The sequence below is a fragment of the Dysidea avara genome, chromosome 14 (assembly GCF_963678975.1).
Source record: "Dysidea avara chromosome 14, odDysAvar1.4, whole genome shotgun sequence".
NCBI classification, from domain to species: Eukaryota; Metazoa; Porifera; class Demospongiae; order Dictyoceratida; family Dysideidae; genus Dysidea; species Dysidea avara.
The window spans coordinates 4,582,846-4,592,810 of NC_089285.1; the positions used below are offsets into that span (position 1 = coordinate 4,582,846).

At 39.1% G+C, this 9,965-nt stretch overlaps 1 pseudogene; it reads right to left on the reverse strand.

The window, feature by feature from the left end:
• The window catches only part of LOC136243967 (notchless protein homolog 1-like), a 53,141-nt pseudogene extending 43,397 nt beyond the window's left edge, over nt 1–9,744 (reverse strand).
• Nucleotides 9,745–9,965: the final 221 nt, after the last annotated feature.

Sequence of the window (9,965 nt, forward strand, 5' to 3'; positions counted from 1 at the left end):
AATCTGACTGAAATCCTCTGAAGTATGTACAAATTATCGCATGGTTACAAAACACTGTAATTTTAACACTAAAATTGATTCTCCTCCTACAGCTAATTGTGAAAGTCCCCAAAAATTCTTGCTGTGGCTTGTAATAGCATTATCTTTAAAAGTATGGAAATAGATTTTTAGGAATGACTACTATGGCTTCAAAAGAGAAGATTACTAAAACTGTGAGACTAGATTCATAATTTGTAGAATTCCCATTCTTTAGGTCTAAAATACTAAACTGAGTCTTACAGTCAGTACTTCTAACTGGAGATGGTGATTTTTAATTACCATAAACACATCTGATACAAAAGGGAGTGGAAAGCAAGCATAGATCAATGAAAACCAAGATTTTGCGTGTGAAGCCATAGGAATTAGTAGCGTGCCCCATTTACAGAATACAGACATTTCATTCCAGTAATGAAATATTATATAGTTATACAACGGCCACGAGTGCTCTGCCTGATATAAACGCATGAGCCTGAGGGCCGTTAGGCCCGAAGGCAAGTGCGTTTATACAGGCAGAGCACGAGTGCACATTGTATAACTGTTATGTACCACTCACCTAATAGGTGGGGAGAGTCTCACAAGACAGCTGTAACGCTTATAAAGACCAGGTTTCTAACATCGATTGTGGGTAACCAAGCCGGACGTTGCGATGACGTTCCCCCTGCAGTACTGCAGCCACCTGAGATATTGAAAGCTAGTACGCTATGGGTTATATCACTAACCTGCATTCGCTGTTCGACTCTCATTATGTAGTGCTCAGCATGCCAGCGTGATCACTCAATCGCCATATAGACTAAGCGCCAGACTAATCGCCATAGTGATTCCCTCGAGCGAAAAAAAGTAGCTAAATAGATGTTTTAAGTAAACAAAACCCAACTACTAAATGATACTAGTCTAATTCTTACTATTCACACTGGCTAAACTCGAATCTGGTGGCATGACAAAACTGGTTACCACAATCGAATGTAAAGGTTAGTATTACTTAGAATATATTTGTTTTATTGAGTCATTCTCGAAGTGGACTACAGTTTAATATGGGCTAAGATGGCACCAGACTAGTAAGGTGTATAAGTACGTTTATATATATGTAGACTAGAGTTGTGGCCACCCGTGTTGGCTTCTTCGATCGCCATTGGCTGCTTGTAAACATTATACGTATTGGTGACGTTATGGCCCACAATCGACCTTTACATGTCAGGCTATAAAAGAATTCGAGTGATCTGTGAAGTGTCCTTCCACCTATTAGGTGAGGTGTCGTAGTGGTCTTCGCCACCGGCACTTGTGCTATGCTGCACAAAACCGCAGCCAGTGCAATATCTGTATATTGCACTACGGTCGGTGCATTATAACTTATAATGCACTCGTTGTGGTCTACAAAACTGCAACCAGTGCGTTATAAGTTATAACGCACTCGCTGCAGTCTGCAGCAGTGCAATATACAAATTATGGCACTGGCGGTGCCTTTGAACTGCCCACGCAGAGTGGTACATAACCAGTTATGTGATGGGATCTAGTTTGTGTGTTCACACACACCATTATGTTACTGTATAGCAGATATACTGACATGTGTGTATGCCCAAAAATGTTTCTTTCACTGTTAGACACACGAGATCATTGTGATACAACTATCTATATCAGTAGATACTGTCAAGCAGTGATTAGAATCGATTTAATTGAATCCATTTGACTTATCACAGCTACACTGTACTTTTTAGTATCATATTCACCACTCAAGGATGAAATGTTGTCACCAGTCACCCAAATGCACAGTAATCCCACCCTTAAAAGTGTGTAAAACTTTAAAATATGTCAGTCCAGTAGTCCAGTCCAGTGATTAGACACTACCCAGCCACTAGGTAGTCCATAAGTGGGCAGTTGAACATGACAGATTAATGGTCTAAAGTAATCACTATTGTAATTGCTTGTGGTGACACATTTACATTACCTACAGATGTCTCAGATGTGGGACTTGGGGCTGTCCTGTCAACAACCTATAGTGATGTTGTTGAGTATGCACAAAGCTACAAAACAGTGTCTGGCAATGATATGGGCCACCATGAAGATTAGGTATTACCTGACTATTTGTACATTACAAATACTTGGGTCATCAAAGTCTAGCAGGGCTTGATCACAATGTCTGCCCTTAGAACTTCATGTGTATAACTTCCAAATATTGTTCATCTTACTGGTAGACCAAACCAATAAACCGATTCCCTGTCCAAATGGCCTAATGCTTTATCGACGTATTAGAGGTATAACATGCTTTTGGTAGTGAATACAACCTTCCCCACCTTGTTTCGGGAGTTAGTAAAACGCGGAATACGGAATAACGGAATTGCGGAATAACGAAATAAGCAAAACTTACCATTTGCAAATTGTACAAATAGTTACATGCTCTATAGCAATCGTACTTTATTTACACCTTGCAACAGCTCTGCATGGCACGCCACGGCGATGGATAGCTAAACAGCAGCTAGGCGAGCATTAAATGGGACAAGCGAGCACACAACCAATCACCGTAGAACGATCTACCTTCGCTAAACTTACTTATCTATACTCCTTAGTTGATATAGCTACAAAGCGCCAAGACCTAGTTCTATTCTTAGGTTAAACTAGCTGCCCTTCATGCGCATACGACAGAATTTATTAGAGTCACACTAGAGTTCAGTAGGGAAGTCCAGTGGTTGTGTGTCTTTAAATGGATTTCAAAACTCTTCAAGTTTGAATCAAGAGTGTAGCTAAGTAAAGTTAGCGAAGGTAGATTGTGCTAGGGTGATTGGTTGTGTGTTCGTCCCATTTAATGCTCGCCGGCTGCTGTTCTATCCATCGCCGTGGTGCGCCATGCAGAGCTGTTACAAGGTAAATAAAGCATAATTACTATAGAGCATATAATATTTCTACAATCTGCAAAAGATTAATTTCGCTTATTTCGTTATTCCGCAATTCCATATTCTGCGTTTTACTAATTCCCCCTTGTTGCACAGAGTGGTTAAGTCAATACAAACAATGACGATTGTAGCTGACTATACTAGTCCATCTTTTGTGGTCACAAAGTCAAGTCTTCCACTACTCAACAATAGTCAGTTATTGATTGTGGAACAGGAAGAACACTCACAGCTCCTACTGCTCACGTAACTACATACCAAACATGTCACTACTGAACTGTCTTCCTTATGAGATCCTGTTTAACTGTCAGCGGCTACCTAACCAGTACTGATCTATCAGTCTGACTACAATGAGGAGCTGAGGAGAAACTCCTTCTAGTAAAATGAGATAGTACATGCCACGTGTCAGATCAGCAGGAACACTCATAATTATAAAAGAGAAAGAGTATACTCAGCTAGCCCCTGGACAACAAGTCCTTCTAGCAATGAAGAAGCTAGATGCACAATAGACAGGACCTTGGATGGTTATAGAAATGACTATCAACTGCACTACTGAGTATAGACAGTATTAGACACTGCCAAATACTCAGTCCACATCAAAAGAATGCACCCCTTGATACACAGAATACCACAATGGAACAAGACTGTAGAACTCTCCTGTTTACTTATGAGTGAGCTCAGACACAGTCAACTCATTCTACATTAGACATCATCTCCTCCACAACTAGACCACATCCTGTGACTACTGGACAAGTTGCCAAGACAGTTCATAGACTTGGCAGGACACTGAGGACTCGTAAGAGACATGTGATAACTGAACTGTTTGTATATACTATTGCACATTAATGATTTGTATTATACAGCTATGGAGACTATTATATGATTGTATCCTTGTTATACACAGTGTCTACCATGTGATCTGTATCTTCAACACATGTACACAGTACACACTATACTATACACACCTTTACAAACATGATGAGGAGTCTCGGTACTGCTATCCCATAATCTAACAGTACAGTCACCTGATCCACTAGCTAGACCCCTGTACAACATAATGATAAGATATATGAACGAACACACACACACACACACACAAACAAGCACACTTGTACTTTGCAGCAATTGGTTCAAAAGAACCCAATTGTAATACTGAGGATGGAGCTGGACTGTAATTACAATCAATACACACATCTACACAAACTTCCGACATTTCATAAGGTCCTTATACACACACTCACCTTCCATCAGGACTAAATGATACTGCTATGACAGCCTCACTGTGACCTGTGTGTAACAACAGGAACATAGTAATCACTATCAATATGAAGTGCTCTTTATCATACAAGTTCATAGTATGAACTTTTAGCTGTAGTAATGGTCTAACAGGAACACCTCTGAGACTCCCCACAAAATGTGGACATGTTTACAACTAAACACATCACATGATAATCCCAGTCCAGCATAAACACACTTCACTGATTATAATAAGTAACCTGTACATCTACATACACACAGACAGACATACCTGGTATACTAGTGGTACATCTCGTCACTGTGTTTGAACCTTAAACCTGGCCTGTGGCTGGTACTGTATTTCTCATCTTTTAACTGTTCCAGTGTCTCCTTCAGGCTCTTGTCTATTCGATGATCACCAACAAAAAATTTATAGGAGATCTTATCCTGTGAAATAACAAATTGAACTACAATAACAGCAACCAAGTTTGCTGAGCCTGGCAAATACAGACACACAGCACATGGGCAATTCCATGAAAATGTCAATCAAGACCTTAAAATTTAAAAGTGCATTTGGAATAAATCCTACTGTGCCATTTTAAAGCTACAGTGGAACCTCTTTTAATGGACCCACCCTGTAAAGGACACTGTACATTTAACCTCCTTATAAAGGACAGTTACTGAAGTCCCTATAGACCTTTACCAATACAATTTTACCTCTGAAAGAGGACAACCTCCTTATAACAGTAAAATTTCACCAAAATTGGTTGGTCCCAAAGTGTCCATTAAATAGAGGTTCCACTGTAGATACATGATGTTCCCTATTATACTGTTTATAGCCAAATATGGTCAACAGACAACAACATATGGTTCCTTCTTTAATAAGCAATGACATCACACTTTACTGGCAATCCACTAGACTGAGTCTTTTTGTGACACCTCATGAAAGGTGTATGGTTGATGGGATTAGAGTGACAGGGAAGAAGACAATGTGAAGAAATGTTTGATCTGACCAATCACGTTACTAACAGTGACGTACTAGCCACTAGGACTGTATAAACTTCGTCAAGTTCTCCGAAATCGACTGCAACCAGATTTTCTATATAGACAAAGGTGGTGATGGCTTCACTGTATACAGTACATAGAGTTTGTTGTATTTCAAGCCTTTGGGGCAGGCTTAAGTATTTCCAACAAAATAGAAACAGGCTTTCAACTTTGCTAGTATTCCATTCGAAGATGTCAAGCATCAAGTCAGAAGGGAAATTCACAATCGTACTGTCAGTTGAGTTCCCTTGAGAGATAACCAGACAATAATATTAAAGTAAACAGATGCACAGGAAAAAATTGAGCTTGGTAATGGCTAAAGCCAGAAATCTGGATGGTAGAATGGCTTAGAGGAGGAGAGAATGCTCTGCACGACAATAACCCATTAAACAAGTACATAAAAATTTGGAGCTTTCAACTAGAGTAGGGAATAAAGCACTTTGATAAAAAGTACTGAAACAAGCTGGAGTAGTGCACAATATTAAATCACAGTAAAACAATAAGAAGTGTTATATCCCTACTGTGCATTTCCATTATGTTATCTTGGGCACAGTAGGGACTTCTTATATTTTTACTGTGATTTAATATTGTGCACTACTCCAGCTTGTTTCAGTACTTTTAACCAGGTGCACACCCACAGGCCGGCCATCTGTGAGCGCGTGACTGGTTTACTGAAATTGTATTTGTAAAAGTGTGTGTGTGTGTGTGTGTGTGTGTGTGTGTGTGTGTGTGTGTGTGTGTGTGTGTGGGTGCGTGTGTGTGGGTGTGTGTGTACCTATATATCTACCTATCTATGTTTGTCCGCATGCACCCACGTGAGCAAAATCGTTAAATAGTAAAAGCAGGAAGTAAAGTGAAATGAAGTCTGCATTAACTTACACACAGGTAAACTTTGCTCTGAAGTGGTTTCTTTTCAGCAGTCTGAAATACAGGTGTGGTGACTCTCCTCAGACTTTGTGAATCACGGGTTTTACAGGCATTTAACAATTGAGAAACAACAGTGCAGGCCTCGTAGACTACCAGGAATAGCCTATCCCTTCGAGTTGGAAAGGGGGCTTATCCCCAACGCACGTGAACAAAAATGAAGAGCAGCTTTGAGGTTTTGTCGAAAGAATTTGTGGGGAAAACACTATAGTCAAACTATAAAACAGTTTAGAAGATACGTCTGTGCATATGTTGCTAAAAAGTGGTTTGTTTAACAAGCGCTTCCTTAGCAGTGCATAGCAATGCAATTGAAGAATTACAAAAATTTCATGAATTATGAAATCCGAGAATTAATATTTAATAGTATATACATTCTCTTATGTGTGTTGTTATGTTTGTTTATCACTGTGAGTTATTTACCTTTAGAATTAATTATGTGTTGTTGCACAACATAATAAAATAGTAATACATATTTGGTTAATTTCAGATGAGTTAGCTAGCTGCATGGCACCTGGTAGTTGAAAATTCCTTTTTTTTTGTGTACTTGTAGCTATGCAAGATTGAATTAAATATGATGACAGTGTGGGAACCCATAAATGTAGACACATTCATTAGAGATGTACCGATTCAACTTTTCTGAGCTTTACCAATACCAATCTGATCTAGGAAATTTATTACCGATCTATCGATATTGTACTGATCTGATATCAGTTATCTAATATGACTGATCTTGTACAGGTAGTTCTTATAGCATTTTATAATTTCAGACTAAGCTAATTGGTCAATTGTTAGCTGAATGATCACAGCATTGTTACTGGAGTCAATACCAATGATGGTGTAGCCTCAATTACACCCACCCAGAATAAAAGCAGTGACAGCACCCACAAATATTTTAATGCATGCTCCTACCAAGACTTTTAAGCTGTCGTAGCAGAGATTGTAATTGTTTAGTCTATTTGATATGGTGTAGTTGTTTTCTACCAAGGACCTCTGGTAAGTTCAAGGGTAAGTTTCAGTATTTAAAACAGCTAACTCGTGCGCATTTATATACCTTTCCCCGCTACGGGTAGCTTCTCGTGGAGTGGGTTATTCAACCCGGCCCCACTTTTGGGTGTCCATGTGAAAATGGTGTTATATTATGGGTTTCGATTTTCCGTTATTGGACTTCTAAGTGTGATCAAGGTCACAGGATTGAACTTGCAAAGTACCCGTGTAGCAGTATTTCCTGTCATAGGCCTAGCGCCCTTCCCGCGTTGCCTGCTGTCTCGAAAGTACACACGTGACATTATAATACCTGTATTTCATGTTCTCGACGTCTGCTAAATCAGCGCACTGTCCACTGAACTGTCTTCATCGCGCCCGAAATCGCACATTGCAGTATCACGTGGATTCTTACATCACGTGATCACAAAGCAGACGCACGCCCATGAGGCACAGAAATCCCTCTGAAATAGCGCGCGCCCCTACGATTCGTCTGGGTAAGAGCATAGAGTATAAGGGATATGGTAAGAGTTATACATACTGTATTATAATATTATGGCAAAACTTCATTTAAAAAGCGTTCAAAACCACATAGTGACCTTCTTTCTTTTTTTTGGTCTTCAACTTGCAGCTAGGCTGAAGTTGCAATTCCAGCTAGCAGGGCCGCCCACAGGGGGGGGCAACTGGGGCATTTTGCCCCGGGCCCCAGTCTGAAAGGGGCCCCAGGAGGCCCCATGAAGGGCCCCCTGAATACCTGTTTAAAAGATCGATATACTCTAATAGAGCAGTCAGATCTAAATACTCTAATAGAGCAGTCACAGTATTCTTCAGAGGAGCAGTGTAGCAAGCTTATAGATAAGGAAATATGGTTGGTGATGGGTAGTTATTGTCATTGCCAGCAGGTTGTGACCTTTTTTTTTTTTTTTTTTTTGGTCTTCACCTTACAACTTGGGTCAAGAGCCCCACTTTAACTCTTTGCCCTGGGCCCCTTAATTTCTCTGGGCGGCCCTGCCAGCTAGGGAACCTGAAACCCCCTCTGAAAATTTCTACCCCTATATATTATATCAGAAATCAAAACGCACAGGTATTAATCATATTACAAAACTGATTAAGTGTAGGGGAGTTAATTACAGTGGGGGGGAGAAGGAGGGAGTTCCATAACTTAACAGTGGAGGGGAAAAAAAGAAAATTTATATGATTCTATTCTAGTTTGTAATTGGGTAAAGTATCCTCTTCTTGAATTGCGTTAATTGGGGATCAGTGAGTTAGAGGGATGTGTGGTTTACATTACTACCCCAGAAATCCTTCCTTGTTTAGTGGCTTTTTTTCAGCGATCCCTGTTTCATGGCTTATTCCCCTTTTAATTTTTTTTATTCATTAATATAGAACCATCCTGCAAGATTATGCCAGAAAAAGTCCTTTTATATTGCAAGAAAAAATCTTGTAGGAGAAAGGTCCTGCAGTATTCTTGCAGAAAAGGTCCTTTTTTATTGCAAGATCTTGCATTTTTGCTCTTGCAAGATGGTTTCTTCTGGAAGTAGATGTAACTGAGTGTCAGGTATGTCAATTAATAAGATTGTGTAAACATAATAACTTTTAGTTGGTCTCAACAATGTAGTATGGTTGGCTAGTTTAGCTTTTGACTGGTAGGAATAATCATTAACCACAAACCTTGTAGCACGTCTCTGTACTGACTCAATGCTAGATATATCCAGAACTTGAGGACTTATATAAAATGGTAGACCCTTTTGGCGATCCAATAATCGGTACACCTCTACCTAGCACTGCATACTGCACAGTCTGCTTCTGGCAATTAGATTTGTGTAGTACATATAATCTAGTATCATTCAGTATTTGATCATAAAATATTATTTTAGGTGGTGTATTAACTAATAGCTACACTATAGAATTATAAATTCCACTATTGTTGTGATCTGTGCATATGGTGCATCATTTCCTAGCCCAGTTATAATCAAAATAATTTCATAACAATGTTAAACACATATAGCTATATGCATACTGTCCTAGGTGCTGAGAAGAAAACAATAAGGATCAAAGAAATAAAAAGTAGTGAAACAACTGAGGTAGCTAAAACAAGGAAGGTTGTCTACACCTGCAGATATATACTAGTTAATATCAACACTAAAGTTCATTTCAGTTAATCATGACTGAATTATGAACACATGTCAACTATATTAGTATAGGTAACCTTTCTTGTTTCAACACTTTTTAGCTATATTCCCTTGTTTCACTACTTTTTAATTCTTTGATCCCTAATTCAATTTAAAATTCATAAGTTTAATTTCTACTAGTTTGTTTACTTTATTAATAACATATTTTTGACAAATAAACCACATAAAAAAGAATAGCACCAGGAATGCTATAAAAGTAATTTTGCATCAGAATGTGAGCCCAACGATCAATTACATAACAGAAAGGAGGTGGCTATTACACTTTGTTTTCAGCTACTGAGGATTTTCTGTTCATTTGAACATTGCGTACTGCGTGCTCCATGGATAATAATGCAGTACGCAATACACAATGTTTGAATGGACAGAAAATCTTCAGTATGCTCCTCCTTGTTACACAGCATTACAAATGAAGAACAGTACGAGAACCGTGTCTGCAATCCAGTCATTATGGAAAATACGGGCGATAAGCTATACAACACAGCTACAAGGAAGCTCCATTGCACTATTGTGAACTGACACCTTCTGTTGTCAGCGAAAGAACTAGGACACAAAGGAGGATATGAAGGCAAGTCCATGATGTGTGTATTGTATGTACTGTGGTTGGCGAAAAGGCACATCTCAGGATGAAGCAAAGTCAAACAGAGAAGAAATCATGCCTGTAGCCTCA